The sequence below is a fragment of the Amblyomma mixtum genome, chromosome 7 (assembly GCF_055824585.1).
Source record: "Amblyomma mixtum isolate Tamu chromosome 7, ASM5582458v1, whole genome shotgun sequence".
Lineage (NCBI taxonomy): Eukaryota > Metazoa > Arthropoda > Arachnida > Ixodida > Ixodidae > Amblyomma > Amblyomma mixtum.
In genome coordinates, this window is record NC_143018.1 from 148,106,436 (window position 1) to 148,130,776 (window position 24,341).

General features: G+C 46.8%; 1 protein-coding gene and 1 long non-coding RNA gene across 4 annotated transcripts in view; one reads left to right on the forward strand and one right to left on the reverse strand.

Annotated features, from left to right (window-relative positions):
• The window catches only part of LOC149337815 (agrin-like), a 353,629-nt gene that overhangs the window by 217,905 nt on the left and 111,383 nt on the right, over nt 1-24,341 (reverse strand). The gene's annotated exons all lie outside the window — the stretch shown is intronic.
• LOC149337816 (uncharacterized) lies at nt 21,861-23,091 on the forward strand. The gene is made up of 2 exons (XR_016284659.1): nt 21,861-21,942; nt 22,849-23,091. It is a non-coding gene; the product is annotated as an uncharacterized LOC149337816 (long non-coding RNA).

A 24,341-nucleotide genomic window follows, 5' to 3' on the forward strand; every position in this document is an offset into this window, starting at 1 on the left:
TGAATGCATTAGAATGCTACGTTGACTCCGGAAGTGTCCGAAAAACGTGTTGCCGGAAGTTGGTTTCCTGTCGATCATCGGTCATATTAGCTCTTGAGACATTAAACTAAAATAAAATTTGAAGTCTAGGTGGGAATCGAACGGGGGTAGCCGGCGTGCGAGATGAGGTGACAGGAAGACGCAAACTTTCTAGTGAGATGACGTCACACCCGAACTGATTCACAGACGCTGACACGTGCAGACAGCAGAGGGGAGGAATGATAGACAGAGACGCGCGCGCGAAACTGCATTCGCCGAAGCGATAACGCTGATCTGAACATCAGGTAGCGTAGTTGCAAGTGCAATCCCAGCGACGTCATCACTGCTTGACCTCAATGTTGTGGCAGCATTCGCGAATACATTCATAAAAATTTTTCGCAACCGTTCGTCGCACAACACTCCGTTTGGTGCCGTAGCTTTTCGCTTTGCATATAGCTTAGAATTTTTCCATTCCTCGTACAGCACTCCGTTTGTTTGGTGTCGTAGCATTTTCCTTTGTATATAGCATACAAGCTTAGTCAAGTTATAGCCTAGCTGTCGACAGGCGTTTGGACCAATAATATATGCACCTTCAGTTGCATGCTGTGTGAGACTACATATTCTCTCAAGGTGTGGTTGAGGTGTTCACTGAGATGTCGAAATGTGAAGTTGGAGGCTGGCTTGTCACAGGGGTTCGGACCGATGATACATGCACCTTCAAAGCACGAGCTGATGGGCGAGTTGGTTGTACATGATATGATTGAAATCAATCATATCATGTACAACCAACTCGCCCATCAGCTCGTGCTTTCAAGCTTCATTTCTAGTACAAGGGGCCCTGTTTTTTCGTCATGGTTTTCTCAACCACATCGCCTTGTGCAATTCATCGTCAGTGCTGTGTTGTCCTTTTCCTCCTTTCCTCTGCTCTCTTTTTTGGCCTTCGGCCTTGCGCTGTTTCAATCATATCATGCACCTTCAGTTGCACGCTTTAAGGCGTGGTTGAAGTGTCCTCCGAGATAGGATTTCAGAGCTCCGCACCCTTTCCTTTCCTTTCTTCAAAACACATACTTTCGCATTCCTCCACTCAAGCAGACTTGAGTGCCTTCATAATTTTTATTATTCACGGGAAAAGAGACGTCAAGGACTTGAAAAATTACAGACCGATCAGCTCACTGTCCGTTGCCTACAAGGTATTTACTTAGGCAATCACTAATACAGTGAGGACAACCTTATAGACTACAATCAACCAAGTGATCATGCAGGCTTTCAAAGAATACTCAAGAGTAGACCATATTCACACTATCCATCAGGTGATGGAGAAATGAACCAATCCCTATATATAGCGTTCATTGATTACGAAAAAAGCATTTGACTCGGTGGAAACCTCAGCAGTCATGCAAGCGTTGCGTAATCAGGGGTTAGAATTGTGTTATGTGAAAATACTGGAAGATTTCAATAACTACTGCACAGCCACCATAGTTTTCCATAACGTCAGCATAAAATCTCATTAAGGAAGGGTGCCTGAACGGGAGTCACGATATCGCGAATGCTATTCACCGCCTGTTTATAGGAAAAATTCCGATGCTTGGACTGAGCACAGTTGGGGCTAAGAGTTAATGGAGAATACCCAAGTAATCTGCTATTCGCTGACGACATTGCCTTGCTAAGCCACCCAGGACATGAACATGACTTCAGAGCATGATCAACCAGCAGAAAAGTGGGTCTAAAAATTAGCGTGCAGAAAAGCAAACCAATGTTTTAAGAGCCTCGCAAGGGAACAGCAGTTCACAATTGGTAGCGAGTTGCTGGAAGCGGTAAGGGAATACAGCTACTTAGGGCAGGCAGAGACCGCCGATCCGGATGATGAGAGGAAAGCAACTAGAAGAATGAGAACGGGGTGGGGCCCACATCTCAGGTTCTCTCAGATCATGAATGGCAGTTTACCAATATCCCTGAAGGGAAAAGTATACAACAGCTGTGCTTTACTGCACTCGCCTCTGGGGCAGAAACTTGGCGGCTGACGAAAAGGGTTCAGCTTAAGTTAAGGACAATAACGCTGCGAGCTCTGGAAAGAAAAATGAATCATGTAACGTTAAGAGACCGGAAGCGGGCACAGTGGGTGAGGGAAAAAACGCGTGTAAATGACATCCTAGTCGAAATCAAGAGGAAGAAGTGGGCTTGGCGAAGGCATGCAATACGAAGGCAGGACAACCGCTGGTCCTTAAGGGTAACGGAGTGGATTGCAAGAGAACACAAGCCTATCAGGAGGCGGCTGGAGGTTAGGTGGGCGGATTACAGTGATGTATCTAAAGCATCTGCGTTCTTGGAAATAAAAGCCTTTTCAGAGCTCGCAATGTGCACAGATTGTTACTTTTTTTTTTTTGCGGGCGTTAGTGGCCGATACTATATGATAAACTGTTCGAGTGGACTCTGCGGCACTGAGAGCAGCTCTCCAATGCGGCTGTCTCCGGAAGGCCGAGCACAGTGACGCGACCAGCCGCAAGAGCCTCCTTCGCGAAGGTGCACGGCAGTAGTCCGAGTGACAGTTGCGCTCCTGTGCCGGACCGACGCAGCAGCGGGCAACATTGTACGGGCGGCCGAATTAAGGCTCGTTAGCCCCCTCTGTCGAGGCGCAACCGCGAAAAGCGTGCTTGGCGCTCCTGTAGCGACGTTTCGGAGCCCGCGACCACTCGCTTTCGTTGCCGCCAGGGTCGTGCTGTTTCCAAATGGGGCCACTTGGCGGCGCATCATGAGGCTCGCTTGTTAGCGTGTCGGCAAAGCACGGCAGGAACGTGTGGACGGTTGCTCCGACCCCGCGCCGCGGCGTGTGCGAGCAAGTCTTCCGACGGGCCAGGCCTAAACAATGTCGCTCGAGGCCGGCGACGGCAAGAACTGCGCGCTTGGCATGCAGGTAAAGGTGCCAGCGGGGAAGCACTCTTTTTGTGTATTATATATTTACGAATACTGTTTGCCATGAGACCGTTATAGTGGTGGGACGTAAGTAAGATGATCATTTGCAGTAATCTGCAAATAACAATCATGCAAAATAATTAACTACTCCACCGTTTGAATATTTATTTCAAGGATGCATCGTTAATGAATTGATCGCTTCGCAACGCAGGTGTAGTTCAGTCACACCAAAGGAAAATGAAACGGAGGATACCTTTCCGGCGCTCACTTTAAGAAAGAAACAATCGCCTTGCGGCCAAGCATAGATATTGTCTTGATAAAACAGTTTAGTGTTAAGTGGAAATACCTCTTTCAAATGTTCAAGTGCTGGATTGGAAGAAAAAGGCTGACAAATTATTCCATTTCGCTATCGGCGCCGAAAAGTCCGAACTAGCGTAAACATTAATGAGCGAATTCAGGCACTGGACACGGTGTTTATTGCCTTCTCTTAGGTGCTTAACTCGTCTGCGACTGAATAATGTGATGTGTTGATATTGAAGGAATTTTTTGCAAGCTAAAACAGAAATTTTAATCTAGTCAAGCGCCGCAGTTTGACTTGAGGTGGGGCATTAAGTACATGCAGGATCTCTGTGATAGAGTCACTACATGTATATCTGATATTTAAAATCCAGGTGGTCATTGCTTGCTTTCGAGTCTTTCTTTATTATTCTATTTTCTATGGGATCCTAGGTAACGCTACTACACTCTAATGTTGGTTGTACAGAAGGAAATCAAGTCGCATATGAAGTCGTCACAGCTATTATGGGCCTTGATTGAGCAATCCTTGGTTTTGTTTATAGAATATTGCAGACCCTCCGGGGCCGATCCACCGAAAAAATTTTCAACACAAACCCGAATGCATGGCGACATTTATCTTCTGTTTTCTATATGAACAGAGTGCTGCCGTAGGTGAAGCATTCCACGTGTAGCCAACCACGACGGCCGCGCCTATTACCGCCTGTGCAGATCAATGACGAATCGGCGACGAAGACGAAGCGCCGGTGAAAGACGAAGCGCCGCCGCGCTGCACGAGATCGGTTCGGGAGGACTGGCCATCTTCTGCGCTGCCTTCGTTCTGCTCGCCCATTTTGCGTCGCCCGCCGTGAACTCCGTCCTCGTTCTACTTGTGGAGAAACCCCCTTTCACAGGCAGCAATGGCACGGCAGAAGGAATATTGGAGTGCATCAGGCGCTCGTGATAGCTGTGTGACAGCGTGCCCGCCATGCGCAGTGCTTGTGCCCGCTCTCACAAGCCTATAAATACGATTCAAGGAAAAAGCATAGCGCAGAAAAGACAAGGACTGAGAAGACAGACGCACACGCCGCTAACTTCCAACAATGATTCATGAGAGAAAGGAAGGGAGTTTTTTTTTTCGTGAATCATGAACCATCAAGCCCAAGCATCTGTCCTCCTATAGATACAATGCCAAGCAATAAACACCTAGTGTTCTTGTTCCGGTCTTGCTGCTGTTGAACCCCGCTGCGGTGGCTCAGTGGTTACGGCGCTCTGCTGCTGTCCAGAAAGACGCGGGCTCGATCCCAGCCGTGGCAGCCGAATTTCGATGAAGGCAAAATTCTAGAGGCCCATGTACTGTACGATGTCAGGGCACGTTAAAGAACCCCAGGTGGTCGAAATTTCCGGAGCCTTTCACAACGCCGTCCCTCATAGCCTGAGTTGCTCTGGGACGTTAAACCCCGCCAAACCAAGCCAAACGTTCATGCTATTGAGCCCCATCAATGCGATCTGATACATGGTGTCGAAAGTAGCCACTTGAGTAGGGTGAAGACACGAGAGCGATGGACCTGTAGTCCAAGGAACCCTTGCAGCTTTCGGGAAACCTTTCTCAGTACTGCAAGTGGTTTAAGCAGGAACCTGAACGGTTCCTCAAGCAACCACGTTAGAAGGAGCACCTAAGAAGCGGAGCTACAAAAACTGCGCTGCTGTTGAGCGTTGCCGGGGATGGGGGCTTCAATACATCCAAGTTTGAGAAGAAGAGTTCAGTGAGACGCTGGCGCTCATACTGTGTCGCTACGACGTATAGACTGCACATGTGCCAGCTCGCAAACTTAGGAATGAATTTGTGCGAGTGAAGGATCCAGTCAAGAAAGAAAAGTTTCCTGGAGTGGTGTACGCCATTCCACGTGGCAACTGCGCCGCCGTGTGCATCGGTGAGTCCGGGGATTTCACACGAAGATTTCGAGACCACCACAATGAGGTGAAGAATCGACGGGTGGCTTCAAACGTATTTGCCGAACATTCGGTATCTACCGTCTCTCACATTGACTGTAAACAGGCACATGTCCTTGCAAAAGAAAAGAACCCAACGTGGTGGTTTTATCTCGAGTCGCTGATGGGCCAAACGACAACAGATACGCTGAACCGTTGTGATAGCAATCTACCCAAGTAAACGCCAGGTGTCTGGGAGCTGATCTGGGCCGTATTTAAAGGGATACTGAACCGAACTTTTGAAGCTGCTCTTTTACGTGTAAACAAGAGCTTGACTGCTAAAATTGATAAATTCACAAGCATTTTAATGAAAAAAGGCGGACAGCACATTTTTTTTTTCGCGATTTGTTGCCGTATCGTTGCACCTGGCGGCCGCCCGTGAAAGCTGCGACTAGACGTCGTGACAGCCGCGCGTCCACTGTTCCCGCAGGAGCACGACTTCCATCGCTACTAGCGGGTTTTGTCACTTTTTCACCGGCAGCGACAGAGGTTGGGAGACTTACTGGCCTTATCGCTTGGTCTACCGAAACTGCAGAACGACATCGCGCGTGACATTCCGAGAATCTGTTTTCAGTGTTTTTGTCCAGTTATAAGATTTTGCTTCAGTATCCCTCTAAGGCAACAATTTCCGCTTCGCCTCCATTGTGAAGAAGGCACCCGTGTGGGAGCCGAAACTGATTTCATCATTCTTTTGGCCGGTGCATTTTATTTTTCGTCATGTTCCATCCCGACCAGACGAGTTTCCGTCAAACTCTTGACTTCGGGCGGACAGATAACACTAAGTATAGTAACTGAAGAGCCCACGTCTTTCAGAACTTCTACAGTAGAATTACAACCTTTCCTTGAACTCCTTCAAGACGTCTGCTACACCGCGACTGAGGTTAGTTCCAAAAGAAAACATCAGGTAGTCTACCAGATACTTGAATATTTCTAGGTTGAGCGCCCCCGAGTTCCCTTCTATGGATCATCCTGCCTTTGCCAACAAAACGCTACTAAGGATGGGGCAACGCAAGAACCAATGCATACACCTGTACGCTGAAATCAGAACTTTCGTTCTATCCTATGAGGGTTGAGCCAAGACAAAAAGAGAAAATTTCTGGAAAGGTCCCAACATGAATGAAACTTGATCATTGTCACTTAGTATGCACTCTTGAACACTAACCCTAGACTGCAATCAACCAAATGATCCGGCAGGCTTTCGTAAAGGATACTCGACAATAGACCATATTCACACTATCAACCAGGTGATAGAGAAACGCAGAGAATGTAACCAACCCCTGTACTATATAGCCTTCATTGATTACGAGAAAGCATTTGACTAAGTGGGAACCTCGGCTGTCATGCAGGCATTGGGAATCAGGGTGCAGAAGAGTGTTCTGAAAATATTGGAAGATATTCAAACAATTGTAAAGCTACCATAGTCCTCTATAAAGTCAGCAATAAAATTCAAATAAAGATAGGTGTCAGGCAGGGAGACTCTATCTCGCCTATTCCGGTGCCTGAAATAGGAACAGTTGGGGATAACAGTTCATGGAGAATACCTAAGTAATTTGCGATTCGCTGATGACATTTCCTTGCTAAGTAACTCAGGGCGTGAACTACAAAGCATTATCAATGAGTTAGACAGGCAAAGCAGAATGGTGGGGTTAAAAATTAACATGCAGAAAACAAAAGTAATGTACAACCGTTTAGCAAGGGAAAGCAGTTCGCAATTGGTAGCGAGGTGCTGTAAGTAGTAAGAGAATATGTTTACTTAGGGCAGGTAGTGATCGCTGATCCAGATAATGAGAGGGAAATAACTAGAATAATAAGGATGGGGTGGATAGCATATGGCAGGTTATCTCAGATCATGAATGGCAGTTTGCCAATATCCCTCAAGAGAAAAGTCTACAACAGCTTATCTTACCGGTACTCACCTATGGGTCAGAAACATGGAGGCTAACAAAAAGGGTTCAGCTTAAGTGAAGGACAATGCAGCGAGCCATGGAAAGAAAAATGATAGGTGCAACGTTAAGAGATCGGAAGCGGGCGGAGTGGGTGAGGTAACAAACGCGGGTTTATAGCATCCTAGTAGAAATCAAGACGAAGAAATTGGCTTGCAGTGCATGTAGTGTGAAGGCAAGATAACCGGTGGTCCTTAAGGCTAACAGAGGGGATTCCAAGAGAAGGCAAATGTAGCAGGGGGCATCAGAAATTTAGGTTGGCGGATGGGATTAATAAGTTTGAGGGGATACAGTGGCTGCGACTGGCAATGGACAGGGTTAATTGGAGAGACGTGGGAGAGGCCTTTGCCCTGCAGTGGGCGCAGTCGGGCTGATGATGATGACGATGAATGCCATCTTTGTGGGGTTTTGCCGTAAATATACAGCCTACTGAAGACTTTTGGTCTTCTTGACTCTGCTCACCAACTTGTACAAGCTGTGGCGGAGGAGTAGATAGAGGTTCTGTTTCTCTTGTCCCGTCCTTTTTTGCGCAGTTATTCTTTGTTCTCATAATGTCGTACCAACTAGCTCCTCACCGCACTATTCTACCTTTTTTAGACTTCAAATGTGGACCTTACGCGTTATGACATGCATTCGCGCCAAGGGGACGTTTATGCCGTGGTGAGTGAACTGCTATCTGCGCGAGCAAGGAGAACCTACTGAGCAGTAAACTTATTTGAGCTTCGTAATGTGTTCTTTTGGGATATACGTCAGCAGACTCTTGGAAAGGACAATGAGATCACGCCTTACATTGTAAAATTGCGGGCTGTGATGAAAGAGTGAAATTCCTTGCTAAGTTTGCGTGTTAATGAGACTCTTTAGAGTGCGGAATAGCCGCATGATAAATAAACAAGCAGAATAGCCCATTTAGCGAGGTCACTGTTTAGAAAACAGTGCATTTTGGCGTAGGAGGTATAGGCAGCGTAAGTCTAACCTCCTTACTGGTTGTCCTTTCTTGCTTGTGGGCCTTGCGGAATCTGGATGTGTGGGTGGTGTGAGGCCGTACGCCCAGAGGGCTGAATTCGGCCAGTCGACTAAGGCACGACATGGGTGATGGAGATTCTTGAAGAATAAAAAAAAAAGCTTCGGAGATAACCGAGTAGGCTCGGTAAACAAAGCTTCTCTGTTGTGCCACGACTGGTTCGAATCTGAGTGGGGGTTGGATATGGTAATTGTTGTTTTGGAGCGCAGCAGCACAGCCTCCTTTCCACAAAATAACCGCGGTGTATGTGTGTGTGTGCGTGTGCGTGTGCGTGTGCGCGTGTGTGTGTGCGCGTGCGTGTGCGTGTGTGTGTGCGTGCGTGTGTGCGTGTGTGTGTGTGTGGTTTCGTACAGGCTTCAGTTTCTTAAGGTGTGTGCCTCTCAGAACCAAGAATCATACACATTCGAATCCATATTATAAGGACGAGAATACTGCTGAGAGGTAGATTTGTAAAAGATATGTTCTATCGGATCCCCAGCGTTCCTATAAGAGTACTTTGAGTATATTCAAGGATCGTGAAGGGTTCTTTTTGATGGTGTTTATGTCAGGTAAGAATGTAAGCTTCCTGTAAAATGTTCTGGCTATAATTTTATTTTCTTGTTTTACTGGAAGTACAATCTTATTTAAGTGCCGGGCAGGATCAGTCTCAAGCCTCTTTTCAGCGAGAAAAAAATAGCAACTGTATTTTGTGGAGAAAACTTAAATCGATTTTAGTGTGCCCAATTCACTAGTTTGTTCAGTGTAAGTTGTATCTGTCTCTCTTATCTTGATAAACTTGGTAGTGTGCATGCAATTTGAAGATCGTGAACATACAGAGAATCCATAAGGGACTTGGGAATTATCTTACCTATGGAATTAATTTTTACGACAAACAGTGTAGTACTTAAATACACCCATGCGACACCCCATCCTCATAAATAAATTTTCTGCAAAGGGCTTAACATACCCGCACATGAAATGAAACAAGAAAATCTTTCAAGCAGTTCATCACCCTTCCGCGGGTACCTAAATATGCTAGGTAGCGGATAATCACAAATCTTCATGTGGTATCGTCAGCCTGCTGAATGTAAAATAAAACTGCCAGACAGGGCCAAATGTTGGGCGAGTTGCCAGGCAAAATGCTGTTTGGCTATGAACGCATCTTGGAACAAGCCAGTTAACCCTCGGCCCTCCGTCCCAAGCGGCTGCGGGGCAACTGACCGAGGCAGCGGTCAGACATGCGACAAAGCGGAGGGTGCTAAGAAGCTCTGCCTCCGGAGGCCACCGTTGGAAACTGGACCTTGCGAAGTTTAACACTACAACCTTACCAAGGGAGGCTTGCCTAGCAGTGCTGTTTGAGGAACTAGCGGCTATTAAACGGGATGTCATAGGGCTTAATGAGGTTAGGACGAGAGAGGAGGCGTGCACAGTATAAAAGGACGTGCATGCACTCTGCTACCGTGGAATAGCAGAAAGACGAGAACTAAGCGTGGCATTCCTCATCAATCAGGATATCATCATCATCATCAGCCTGTCTATGCCCACTGCAGGGCAAAGGCCTCTCCCATGTCTCTCCAATTAACCACCCTGTCCTTCGCCAATTGCAGCCACGGTATCCCCGCAAACTTCTTAATCTCATCCGCCCACCTAACTTTCTGCCGTCCCCTGCTACGTTTGCCTTCTCTTGAATCCACTCCGTTACCCTTAAGGACCAGCGGTTATCTTGCCTTCGCATTACATGCCCTGCCCAAGCCCACTACTTCTTCTTGATTTCAACTAGGATATCATTAACGCGCGTTTGTTCTCTCACCCACTCCGCTTGCTTTCGATCTCTTAACGTTACACTTATCATTTTTCTTTCCATAGCTCGCTGCGTTGTCCTTAACCCTCTTTGTTAGCCTCCAGGTTTCTGCCCCATAGGTGAGTACCGGTAAGATACACCTGTTGTATACTTTTCTCTTGAGGGATATTGGTAAACTGCCATTCATGATCTGAGATAACCTGCCATATGCGCTCTACCCCCTTCTTATTCTTCTAGTTATTTCCCTCTCATGATCTGGATCAGCTGTCACTACCTGCCCTAAATAGACATATCCTCTTACTACTTCCAGCACCTGGCTACCAACTGCGAACTGTTGTTCCCTTGCTAGGCTGTTGAACATTACTTTGGTTTTCTCCATGTTAATTTTTAGCGCCACCGTTCTACTCTGCCTGTCTAATTCATTGATCATGCTTTGCAGTTCATGTTCTGAGTGACTTAGCAAGGCAATGTCATTAGCGAATCGCAAATTACTTAGGTATTCTCCACTAACTCTTATCCCCAACTGTTCCCATTTCAGGCCCCGGAATACCTCCTGTAAACAGGCAGTGAATAGCATAGGCGAGATCGTGTCTCCCTGCCTGACATCTTTCCTTATTGGAATTTTATTGCTGACTTTATGGAGAACTACGGTAGCGTATAGCAGGCGACATAGAGGATTTCTGTAGTATTAATGTGAGGGTGGCAGCTATATTAATTAGGCTTGATAAGAGGTATAAGCTGGAGATGGTGCAGGCCTACGTACCTACATGAAGCCATGAAGACCAGACAGTTGAAAGTTTCTATGGAGTTTCTACGAATAGTTTCTATGGCGATGAGACTCTCACAGTACACAATACTGATGGGTGACTCTAATGCGAAAGTAGGCAAGAAGCAGGCTGGAGACCAAGCGGCAGGAGACTATGGAATTGGTTCGACAAATAGCTGGTGGGAGTTATTAGTAGAGTTCGCAAAAAGAAATAATTTAAGCATCGTGTGTACCTTCTTCCAAAAACGAAAGAATCTGAAGTGGACGTGGAAGAGCCCCAACGGTAAGACTAAAAATGAAATAGATTTCATACTATCCGCCCGTCCTGGTATCGTGCAGAATGTGGAGATCCTCGGAAAGGTGTGTTGTAGCGACCACAGTATGATAAGGTCGCGAATTAGCTTAGAACTGACGAGGGAACGTTAGAAACTAGCGAAGTGGAGGCCCATTAACGATTTAGGGTTAGCAGGGAAAGTAGAGGAGATCAGGATAGCGCTGGAGAACAGATATCCGGCTCTAATCTTAATGTTCAAACAACGGACGATAAATTCACCTCTTTCATTACGGTGTGCGCAGTAGAAGGCGGTAGGATGCTCTATAGGATTCCGACAAGCTGTCTCAGGAGACAAAAGATCTCATTAAGAAACTCAAAATTTGAAAGCGTCTAACCCTACAGAGAGAATAGAACTGGAGGAGCTATGAAAGTTAATAAATAAGCGCAAGGTAGATGGCATGAGGAAGTTTAATATAGAGAGGATCGAGCATCCTGTAATGAACGGAAGGAGCCTAGAAGCAGTGAAGAGGAAACTAGGCATAGGTAAAAACCGGATGTATGCGTCAAGAGGCAAGGAGTACAACGTCATTCGCAGTATGCATAACATAGTTAAAGTAGCGGAAGAATACTAAACAAATCTATACAGTAGCAGATGTAACACTTTCACCTCCACGTGAATCACTTTCGCGTGGTGGTGGCGTAGCGTTTTGTGTTGTCAACAGTCGCACCTACTCAGCATTGCCAAAAGTTTCTTGCAGCACGCGTGATATCGAAGCATACTGGACAACTCTGTTATCGTAAGTGTCGTGTATTGGCCCCCTAACTAAGCTGTAGCCTTATTTCGGAGACATTAACATAGATACCCGTAACGTACAACTTAAAGACTACACGAATCTGCTCCAATCCTTTAATTTTCAGAATTTGATAACTATCCCCACTGGAATAACGAGCACATCTGCAACGGTCATTCATCATACCTTTACAAATATAACTTCGAATGTAAACGCAGGGGTATGCAACCAACCTATTTCTGATCATCTACTTACCTATATAACGGTTCAAAACGTCATGAAACCGAAATCAATACCCACCAAAGTAATTACGAGAATCGACTACACTTTACTCATACTGAAAACTGCGCAAAAAACGAAGACACAGAACGAGAAGGCACGACCCGGGCGCAGACTATCAACTGAATTTTTATTCACATGAAGAGGCCTATATAAGTATCTTCTGCCCACAGTGAGGCAAGCACAAAAACACAACCACCGCGAAAATCAACCCAAAACACAATCACCTACTATCCCTTCGCCTGCACCGTGATGCAAACGTCATTTACAGCATGTTGTGTCAGGGTTTCTACAGAGGCACTTGAGATCACTCAATCTTTAGGACCCCTTCTTGGTGAACAACTCTGAAAATGTGGTTGAGTTCCTGTCAGCGCTGGACAGAAAAAAGTACTACGCCTTCAGCATCGATGCGGAAGACTTCTTTTATTCGCTGCCCCATCCTCAGCTGATGAAAAGAGTGAAAGACTGCATTGTTAAAGACAATGACGAGTTGGTGTTTATGGCGGAATGCGGTGTTTCAACAGAGAGTTTCCTAGAACTGCTTTCTTTTTACTTGGAATCGACCTTTGTTGGGTGGGGCGGTAAGGTGTACGTCCAGAAGTCGGGTGTTTGCATCGGCTCCCGGGTTGCACCTGTATTGAGCGATATTTATCTGAGCAGGATGGATCAGGAACTGGCGGAGGATCTTGGTGATCAAGCGCTAAGAGTTTTCCGCTATGTCGATGATTTTTTGATCATTTTGAAGTCAAACTCTCCCAGGGCGGTTCCGGACGCCGTAAAAATGTTCAAAGATGCTGGTGGCGGCCTCAGATTCACTTTCGAGATGCCCAGCTCGGATACCCTCCAGTTTCTAGACCTCAGTATCGAGTACCTGGATAATGGTGTGTTTTGGGAATATCACCCTAGAACGACGAAGCCATTGTTGAACTTTAGCTCGGGGCATTCCAAAATAGTCAAGGCTGGTATAGCCACGTCCTGCTTAAAAGCGTCCCTTGCGAAATCCTGTAACCACAAAGTTGAGGCTAGCTTCCTGGCACAGGTGGAGAGGCTGAAGGAAGCCGGGTTTCCGGAACAGTTGTTGGCTCAGTTCTCCGAAAGGATCCTGACCAAGAATGGGAGTAGTGGTTCCCAGGATGAGGGACGGAGACGTGTGGTGGGAATTCCGTACGTCCATGGAATTTCACACCGGCTCAAGAAAGCGGGGGCGAGGTACGGAGTGGACGTGATTTTCACGGCCAAAAATAAGCTTGCGTGGATTTGTAGTGCTGTGCGTAAAAAGCTAGAGTCTGAGGGCAGTCGTGCTGGAACTGGTTGTTCGGTAGCGCACAGAAAGGAAACTAGGTTCACAGAGTGTAACACTGGAGTTGTTTACGAAGTGCCGCTCTCGTGCGGAAAAAAGTACATCGACCAGACGGGTCGTTGTGTAAACGAGCGGATGGCGGAGCATCGTAGGTCGTTGAAGGGCGCGGCTTCCTCCAATCTCGCCGTGCATTGCAAGGGTTGCGAAAAATGCTACCCTCATTTGAACAGGACCAGCGTCTTGTTCAAGCATAGCGATCAGGTATGCAGGGAGATGGTGGAGGCTCACCTAATCAAGATAGACTTAGATTCCTGTGTGGCATCACCATCTGTGGCCTTGCTTGATAGGGAGATAACCTTTTGGCCAGTTTTCTTAAGGCGAGCAGGCGATATGGGTCTTTGGCGTGATGTCAGCGTGACCGTTAAGGTTGTCGTGGTTTTGTTTGTGCGCAGTTTTTTTGGAAGTGTAATTGACGGTTGCATCACGGTGCACGCGAAGGGATAGTGGGTGATTGTGCTTTGGGTTGATTTTCGCGGTTGTTGTGTTTTTGTGCTTGTCTCACTGTGGGCAGAAGATACTTATATAGGCCTCTTCATGTGAATAAAAAATCAGTTGATAGTCTGCGCCCTTGTCGTGCCTTCTCGTTCTGTGTCTTCGTTTCTTGCGCAGTTTTCACTATGAATTCCTACCGACTAGCCCAGTTTACCGTTCTTATTAACTTTACTCACATCCAAAATTACGTCTATTGATACTAATAACATATATCATGATGACGTTGAAACTGAATTCACGAATCTCATTCACACTATTGCGTGCGCTACACCAAGCAGCAGTACGAAGTTATCTATTCGCTCATGTAAGCAGCCTATTTCGCCCTTGATGAAGAAAAAAATTCTAGCAGTGCAACAACAGAAGGATTTCTGGTATCACAAATGGAAACAGCGTAAGGATAACAACTATTACCTGGATCAGTACAAAACATTGCGTAATAAATCCGTGGCTGCAATGCGCACACGGAAAAAAGAATATTATTCACGCCTCATCGAACATAGCGCAGGTAACTCTAGAAAACTGTGGGGAATAGTGAACAATGCTGTTGGTAAACCACGCAAACACGCTTTCGACAGTTATCGATCAGACCGTTGTCGACCACTTTAATTCATAAAGGCGCTAGACACCGCAGCGGACACGGGACATAGAAAGAAGACGACACAGGGCGGTACTTGCAACTAAAATTTTATTTGAAACTTCATTGCCGCAAGTGTCGGGGTTGTTGCCCTCAGTTCAGCCAGACCCAGATTGTTGGAAGAAGGAAGGGGCAGCTCGAGAGAGAGATTGTGGAGGCCATTGCCATCTTGCGCTCGCAACCGGATGAATGCGTTAGTTCGCCTTCGGTTTCCATCCTCCAAAAAGAACTGGGTTTCCTTGACAGGTAACAGGTTGGGTGGCTTCCTTTTAACGTTCTTTTTCTTCCTATACTTGTGGTTTTTCTGCTTCCACATGCGGTCGACGGTTTTTAACACTTCTGATTTATGTAGATTGTGACTCGCATGATGAGCTTTGCATAACGTTTTAAAGTCTGATTTCTGTACATTGTGACGCGCATATCTTTCCTGTGTATTGTTGTCAGTTAGGTTTTGCTATCTGTTGCTTTTCATTCATCTTTTTTACCTGATTGTAAGATCACACGTGCCTCTGTCTTTATAAAGCCATGAAGTTTCAAATAAAATTTTAGTTGCAAGTACCGCCCTGTGTCGTCTTCTTTCTATGTCCCGTGTCCGCTGCGGTGTCTAGCGCCTTCATGTCTCACCAACTGGCCTACACAGCTACCCTCTTAAACTTTAATTCATAGTTTACTACAGTAGGGATTTCTTCAGCTACCTGTGTAATTAACACAGATATAAACTCTTTGTTACCGAGTCAGCTACCAAATACCTGTTTTCTAGATGACATTCAACTTGGCGCAATACATTCTACATTGGTAACTATGGCTAGCAATAAAGCCACTGAATTGGATGAAATAACAGTGCGTATGTTAAAAGACAACATTGATATTCTTGGTCCTATATTATGCCACGTTCTAAATCAATCACTGCACACCGCCAAGTACCCAACGGCGCTAAAAATGGCCTGAATAATTCCAGTACACAAGAAGGGAGACAGTTCAAACCCTTCTAGTTATCGACCGATATTATTGCTCAGTGCTGTTAATATTGTCACGTTGTAGCGACGGCAGTCCAGCGGTCAGGAATACAGCAACAAGGCATGCAAACGAAGCTCTTTATTTGCGCTGACTTGCGCCCGCAAAAGAACTGGATCACTCGGCGGCGGCGTAAGCACCAAACGTGCTCGTCAGTCGTCGAACTACGAATGCCTGCTGCTCGCGGCATCGTTCAATTTAAAGCCGGCAAGGAAGCTTCGAGATAACAGGTCGAGATCATCTAGAGTAATCTGGAAACACGTAGATGCAGCTGTTCATGGCTGTGAACAATCGAGATTAGACCGGTCGCTTCTCGCGTCACGAACAAAAAATGACAACACCCCTTTTCTGCGGCCTTGCGCGAACGAACGGACGCTACAATGATACGTGGCATTACCCCCCTCCCAAAGAAGCATCGTCTCGATGCTATAAAATGAAAATAAACACGGATAATGCAAATTTCGAGTCCTTCAGCGTTCATAACATGGCTTCAGGCGTACGACATGTACGACTTCCTGGCTTGTGCGGCGTCGCTGAGATGCTGTCGTACCGTCAGGGATGACTTCATATTAAGGCGGAAACTTGGGCTAGTTGGAAAGCATTTGGATTCATATTTGCTAGCGCTTAGTGAACACACGGGACAAGAACACAAATACACAGGACAGACACAAATACACAGGACTAGCGTCTGTCCTGTGTATTTGTGTTCTTGTCCCGTGTGTTCACTAAGCGCTAGCAAATATGAATCCAAATGACTTCATAGCCGAGGTCACCGATGTGACAGAGAACTCTGTACGGGCCAAAGTAGCGCCGCAGCAACTTTTCACTCAATCCACGGCGGCGAACTGGCGTCCATATCCAAACACGATCACCTGGCTTGTAATGCATGTCTCGTCGGCGCAGATTGTAGCGTCGGGAGTCGGTGTGCTGCTGGTCTTGAATGCGAAGCCGTGCAAGTCTTCGGGCTTCCTCGGCGCGATGGAGGTAGGCGGCGAGTCGAGGTTGTCTTCGTCGGAAACGTGCGGGAGCATTGCGTCGAGTGTTGTCGTGGGCTTCCTGCCGTATACCAGCTGGAATGGGGTAAACCTGGTTGTCTCCTGGACGGCAGTATTATAGGCGAAGATCACGCAGGGCAGAATGGAGTCCCACGTCTTGTGTTCGGCGTCGATGTACATGGACAGCATGTCTGCGATGGTCTTGTTCAGACGTTCTGTGAGTCCGTTGGTTTGTAGATGATAGGCAGTTGTCCTCCGATGGCTTGTCTGGCTGTAGTTTAAAATGGCTTGCGTCAGCTCCGCTGTAAATGCAGTTCCTCTGTCTGTGATGAGCACTTCGGGGGCGCCGTGTCGCAGGAGAATTTGTTCGACAAAAAATTTTGCAACTTCTGTTGCGGCGGTACCACTAGGAAACGCTTTTGCTTCGGCGTAGCGGGTCATGTAGTCGGTGGCCACAATGATCCACTTGTTACCTGATGATGAAGTCGGAAAGGGCCCGAGGAGGTCCATCCTCATTTGCTGAAAGGGCTTAGTTGGCGGTGGTATGGGGTTCAGGAGTCCGGCTGGCCTAGTCGGAGGCGTTTTGCGTCTCTGACACTCACGGCACGTTTTCACGAAATGGGAAACGTCGGTAGCTAGCCGCGGCCAATAGTACTTCTCCTGGATACGGTGCAACGTGCGAGCAATCCCGAGATGCCCTGCAGTGGGCTCATCATGACATGCCTGCATAATTTCTTGCCTGAGATTTTTGGCCACGACAAGAAGATGCACTGTCCTGTTGGGCGCAAAGCTCTACTTCAGGAGGACATTATTGTGAACGACGAAGGACGACAGTTTGCGCTTGAACCCTCGGGGAGAAGATGTGATCTTGCCTTTCAGATAATGAACTAGGCTTTGCAACTCAGGATGCGAGCGCTGCTGCTGCGCGAAACTGCTGGCGCTTGCCGGTCCTAAGAAAGCGTCGCTGTCTTCCTCTTCCGGTGCTGCGTCGACGGGGGCTCGCGACAAGCAGCCTGCATCGGAATGCTTGCGGCCAGATTTGTAGACCACAGTTATGTCGACTTCTTGAAGGCGCAGGCTCCAACGAGCAAGGCGGCCGGAGGTATCTTTCAAATTGGCTAGCGAGCACAGAGCATGGTGATCGCTCACAACCTTGAATGGTCGTCCGTACAGGTAGGGGCGAAATTTCGAAGTGGCCCAAATAATGGCGAGTCATTCTTTCTCGGTGGTCGAATAGTTGGCCTCGGCTTTCGACAGCGAACGGCTATACGCGATAACTTTCTCCTGTCTTCCATTTTTCTGAACGAGGACCGCTCCTAAGCCCACACTGCTTGCATCGGTATGCATTTCGGTTTCGGCGTTTTCATCAAAGTGCCCGAGCACAGGAGGGGACTGTAAGCGGCGCTTCAGCTCTTTGAAAGCTTCCGCTTGCGGCGTTCCCCATTTAAAAGGCATGTCAGCCTTGGTAAGTTCGGTCAAAGGTTCAGCGATGCGCGAAAAGTTCTTCACGAATCGCCGGTAATAAGCGCACAATCCAAGGAATCTGGGTATAGCTTTCTTGTCATTAGGCTGTGGAAACTCTGCGATCGCAGCCGTCTTCTGGGGGTCTGGGCAAACTCCATCCTTGCTTACGACGTGACCAAGGAAGAGCAGCTCCTCGTAGGCGAAGTGGCACTTCTCTGGTTTCAGTGTCAAGCCTGAAGACTTGACTGTTTCCAGCACTGTCCGAAGCCTTCTGAGATGGTCTTCAATGCTTGAGGAGAAGACAACAACGTCATCTAAGTACACTAGCCAAATTTGCCACTTCAAGCCTGCGAGCACCGAGTCCATTAGTCGCTGGAACGTCGCTGGGGCAGAGCAGAGGCCGAATGGCATCACCTTGAACTCGAAGAGTCCGTCTGTTGTGATGAACGCAGTCTTCTCCCGATCTCTTTCGTCGACTTCAATTTGACAGTAGCCGCTCTTCAGGGCCATCGATGAGAAGTACTTAGCGTTGCATAGCCGGTCCAATGTATCGTCGATGCGGGGGAGGGGGTAGACATCCTTCTTCGTAATGCTGTTCAGGCGGCGGTAATCGACGAAAAAGCGAAGGTTGCCGTCTTTCTTTTTCACTAGGACGACTGGTGCTGCCCAGGGGCTCCTCGATGGCTGGATGACGTCGTCACGAAGCATTTACTCAACTTGCTTGCGGATAGCTTGGCGTTGTAGCGGGGATACGCGGTAGGGTCTCTGTCGCTGTGGTCGGGCATGTTCGTCTGTGACAATGCGGTGCTTAGCAAGCCGATTTCGTCGTACATTCGATGCTGATGAGAAGCAATCGCTGTGCTTTTGAAGAAGACTGCGTATTTGGTGTTGTCTGCTCCGGGGTAATGCCGGGTTGATGTCGAACGTCGGTTGATGGTCTTGGTCAGATGGTTCTGCGGGTTGGTCGGGGAGGGCAAATATGTCTGTGATGTCTGGCAGCTCGTCGAGAAAGGCAATCTTCGTACCTTTGTTTAGATGCTGGTATTCTTCGGTGAAGTTGGTTAGCAGCACCTGAGTTTGGCCATTTCGGATTTCAGCGACTCCCCTTGCGACGCCCAATCCTCGATCCAGGAGTAACTGGGTGTTCCCCATGATGACGCCTTCGGCATTTTCGATGTCTCCTGTACCTATGCAGGCGAGGACACTTGATCGGGGCGGCACGCTCAATGCTTCGTCGAGGACTTTTAAGGCAACGCGATGAGTCGCGCTCGTCGCAACAGGTATGGCTTTGTCCGTGGAAAGCTTGATCGACTTAGATCGAAGGTCGATGATCGCTCGATGTACATTCAGGAAGTTCATTCCCAAAATCACGTCTCGCGAGTATTGCTGTAGGATCAGGAAGGTTGTCGCATAGGTTCTCCCATTTACAGTAACTCTCGCGGTGCAGCGTCCTGACGGCGTAATAAGGTTACCACCTGCGGTGCGGATCAGCGGGCCATCCCATGTTCCCAGGTAGCACACGACGGCGGGCCAATATTGGAAATCCACTGGCAAAGCGTGGCCCTAACTAGGCCCAGAGTTGCCAGTGAGCATCCGATATTGGTTGTGCCACTCCTTAGCACATCCAACAATGGCCCTGGTTGTCCGTTGCTTTACCAGTATTGGCTGAGCCCTCATTAGATCCTGGCTATCATGGGCCAGGCTAGCCAGGATTGCCCCACTGTTTGCCATTGCTGGCTGTGCCATCATCGAATCATGGCTATCATGGGCCATGTTAGCCAGTGTTGTTCCACTCTTTGCCAGAATTGGCTATGCCATTTCCGGGAGCTGGCTATATTGGCCTAGGATTACCACCGCTTATCCAGTGTTCAAAGTATACTGGCAAACGTTGGTAAACATTGTGTCATCCGTTAAAATGGGTTCAAAATTAATTTTATTGTCGAGTACCATATCGGCAGTTCATAATTTTCGAACGCGCTAAAACATGCGAGTTCAAAGATTTGGTTTTATTTATTATTATATTTTAAGCGAACACTTTTGCAGTTTGTGAGCAAAGCTACCCATGATTCCGTTGGAAAAACTGCACTCTGGTTGCGCAGTGAGCAGCAATAATACGTTTAGAATTGCGATCGAAGTCCTGTTGATCAGAATTAACGTTCTGATTACACCCGAGACGCCTTCAACAAAAATTGTGAACAGGTGCCTTCAACAAAAATGAAATAAGTTTCATTTTATTAAATTTTTGGAATAAAAAATAACTTTTTTTTATTCGCTCTAGGAATTCACTGCCGCAGTGCGCAGCTGGTGTCTGCTTCAGGGAGATCGCGATACAAACGTAATAGATTAGCGCAAGTGCATTCGCTAAACCGAAATTGTGCTCAGTTTTGGCAACGTCCAGAAACGAAGCAGTTGCCTTGTAATTTTGAATTATGCGTTGCGCTCGTGAAATATTAGGCGGGTGCTTCATAAACGCACGCGGACACGTGCTAAGCGATTCCTACGCTTCCCTACGTCGTGCCCTGTGATTGCGCCTTTCCCGTGTTTTCTGATTTGCTATTTCCTTCCTTTTCTGCAAATCGTTGTGTTGGAAATTGTTGTTTTTGACCATTTTATTCTTCTGTTGCGTAATTTGCATTGGGGGCAATATAGCTCTTGCTCACGTCTTTGCATATTTACTCATAAGTTTTTTTTTTCTTTCGAACATGACCTTTATTGATGAAAACCGTCGAAAGTAGTTGCGAACCACAATTCAACATGCCTTTGTTTGTTTTTGCTTTTTTGCGCGAAACTTCCACACCAACAAACAATTTGAGGATTCTTCGACGACCACTGAATAAATGGACTGACAACTGGCGTTAGACGCATGTTAACCTAGCTTGTTTGGCGCATGTACAGTACATGAAACTATGAAAGAGCGCGCATTCTGCTTGGATATTTTTTTTTGCTTTATATTTTTGTTATTATGTGGTAACATTTTAAGCTATCTTGAACTAACAGAAGCCACATCATACGGCCCCACAAAATACGCGAGTGTCTCAAGTCGTTTTGGCGAAATGCATCTTGAAGCTCCAAGTTTTTCACTTCAAAATTTTCGGGCTTTTGTGCAGCTTTGTAGCAATACTTTGACGCTTCCGTGTTTCCCATCCACTTCTCTCTTGTAGATATTCCTTTCTGTACTGCCTGTGGCCATGTGACTCATTCTCCAAAAATTCCAAACCCTTTTCACGTGTTTTGGCCTCTTTCCCTTTCTCTTTCAAGTCTTCAAGTCCAATATCTCCCCACCTGTTCTCCCGGCCGTGCCCTTTTCCAGGTAGCGGGCTGACACCCCACCCCGCGAAGCGCTATTTTTTCTTTCTGGTTGTCACTTTCTCAAACCTGTTTTCCCTCGCGCGCAGCTACGCGCTTCGCTGTTCCTCCACCTCCCTGTCTCCACCTTTCAGCTCGAGGACTTTTCTCGGAACCGCAAAACCTGTGTAAAGGAAAATTCCTCTCTCCCCTCCAGCCAACCCCCCACCCCCCCACACCATCGTCTCCACTGCTCGTCTTGGAACCGCGCGACTCATCACAGAAAGACATTCTTGACTGCACGGCGGAGCTCAACCACGTGCAAACCAACGCGACGAAAATGCATGCACACTCGAGCTAGCACCGTTCATAGTCTGCGCACGCGAAAAGCCACACTCATATATTAGGAGAGCTCCGACGCTGTTCGTACCGCCTGCAAGATCTTTTGTAAGTACTAAAACTCTTTTATCTTGATATACGTCTGGAAGTTAAAGTGGTTTTTGTAGTAAATGTTGCTTTGACTACATGCGCCTTTATTTTTTCGGCAGGAGACGAGAGCGAGCCAAAAAGCACGAGGACTACTTCTGTGTACCCACTCTCATTGCGAAATGGCTTGCTTGACGTCGTGCGCAGTGGAATTGTGGCCGAATGGTGAGAATTTAATTTTTCGTCTTTGGTGAGATGAACTCACTAAAGATTCACTACTTTGGCTAACAGCGGGTTTGAACTCATATGAATTGAGATAGGATGCATTCGGGAATATGTCCTTTACCGCTTATGCACGACGGAAATCAGAACCGCTTAATTAATTTTCCACTGCAGACTAGTTGGTAAGGATATGTGTAATACTTCCGTAGTGTTTCTTTTTGCCTTCTACTCTTGCAGACTCAATAGAAAATCCGCAATTACTGGTTAAAGCTTTTGCCCAAGTTCTCTCGCAATGAAAAAGGGCATTACTCTGGACTATCAGACTAGTATTTTTGTGTGGTTTTCAAGTTGCAGTTTCGAATCCAACTATAGCATGCATGCGAAGCAACTAAGGTAAAACAAAGGTGCCCTGAGTTCCTTGCGTTCAGCGTATTTCGTCAAAAGTCGCAAGCCGCATTACCCCATTAAATAAAACTAATCAAAAATGTTGTTTTGACGTCCATGTGGAAGAGACGCTACAACCTGTGCATATTTACTGGAATAAAAAATTACCTCGCAATTTAGAGACACAAGTTATGATATTAAAACAAAATAATACATTAATCTGTTTTCAATATCACATTAATTTCCTTATCTCGCATTGAATATATTTACTGGGAGTGCGACACGACGCATTAAACTAAATTAAACCATTTGGTGTAAGGGAAGTTTAGTAAATTAAATTCCACTTTGTGCAACTAATGTGGGGCTGGTTCTTAAGAATAAATTAAAAATTATCCTGTAAAATATGTTGCTAGTGTCTTCACGATTACTGTGTTTCACAAAATTCGGTGTTAACTTTGTTATGTTTGTTTTTGTTCTGTGATGGCCATAATTCAACTTACCATGACATCATGCATCTCTTTGCAGGCTTGGCACTTCGTGAGGCCATCGTGCAAGAACTGGACGAGGAATTTGTTTGAATGCAGTCCAGCAGCCCCCTTGCAAGTGGAGTGCAACGATTACTTCGGATATGACTGATCAGTTCACTGGAGGACAGCTCCGTTGAGCGCTTTTTGGATGCCTTAGCCGTGCCGCAGCAGCTTGCCGAGATGCTTTGTCCAACCTGATCGGCACTCACCAAACTTGAAAATAAATTGTTTTCCCACAGCCTCTGCCACCATGCTCTTGGGCCCCTTTTCTTTACTCCCCAGGGTGGCTGGTGGTAGCGCAAACCATCCTGTGTGCGCTAGAAGCGTGATTCTTGTAACTCAAAGCAATAAACGGGTCTTTTTTCTGGAATTCTTTCGCACCCTCATTTATGAATATTTGCTAGGTAGAATGTTATGTATGTACATCTATCCACAGTGCCGGTCATTGGCGAGTGGGTTAATTGCATGTGCCAGCGTTCGAAAGCTGGATGCCATTATTCGAAAGCTGGAAACCATTATTCGAAAGCTGGATGCCAATATTCGAAAGCTGGAAACCATTATTCGAAAGCTGGCTACCAATGTTTGAAACTTGGCTACCAATGTTTGAAAGTTAGATGCCAGTATGAGACCTTTGCTGGTCCATGCTGCAGAACGAACATCGGGACTGCGTTGGCCGCTTGATCGGCCGAGCGTTGGCCCGAAACTGGCATGAAAGTAAGGCCAATGTGTGAAGTGGTAGCGCTCGGCCCAAATGCCAGTGTAGGACCGATGTTCGTGCCAAGTTTTGCCAACACTTGCGCGACGTTCGGCCAATGTTGTTGTGCTGCCTGGGTTGTTGTTACTTTCCTGAGTCGGACAGCGAGTGGCCCGCTCATGACTGAGTAGTCAGCTCCCGTGTCGACCAAGACAGTAACCGCGTGGCCGTCGACCGTAACTTCAAGATCACTTGTTCGCGTTCTCGTATTGTACATTATGCAAAAAAAAAACAGCGCGAACAAACGGGGACGAGACGAAGAATACACAGGAACAAGCGCTGACTCTCAACTAAAGTTTAATCACAGGAAACACGCTTATAAAAGGAAACAGAAAACAAAAAAAACACCAAAACAGAACGCATGTGTTACTATGTGATGTCCAGATATGCAACCTCACAGTCACGCAGGAGCAGGGATGGTTTGCTAACACACAATCTTGGTTTCTTTAACAAAACTTGGGTAGGGCCTAGTTGGTACATGATGTTGTGAAGGTAAAGGATGCGCAATCAAAGGACGAACCACGAAGAAAGACACAGGGACACACACAAGCGCACTAACAACTGTTTATTTCTTCCTTGAAACGCTTACTTATACACCTGGCCACGCATGCTCAAAAGCAATCTCTAACCACAATAGTCATGCCAACGGCTGTTAACGCAGACGCGAACGCAAAAAGTTGATTTCGGCAACGTACAGAGCCACGGACGTGTCACTGATACAATCTACCGCGTTTTCC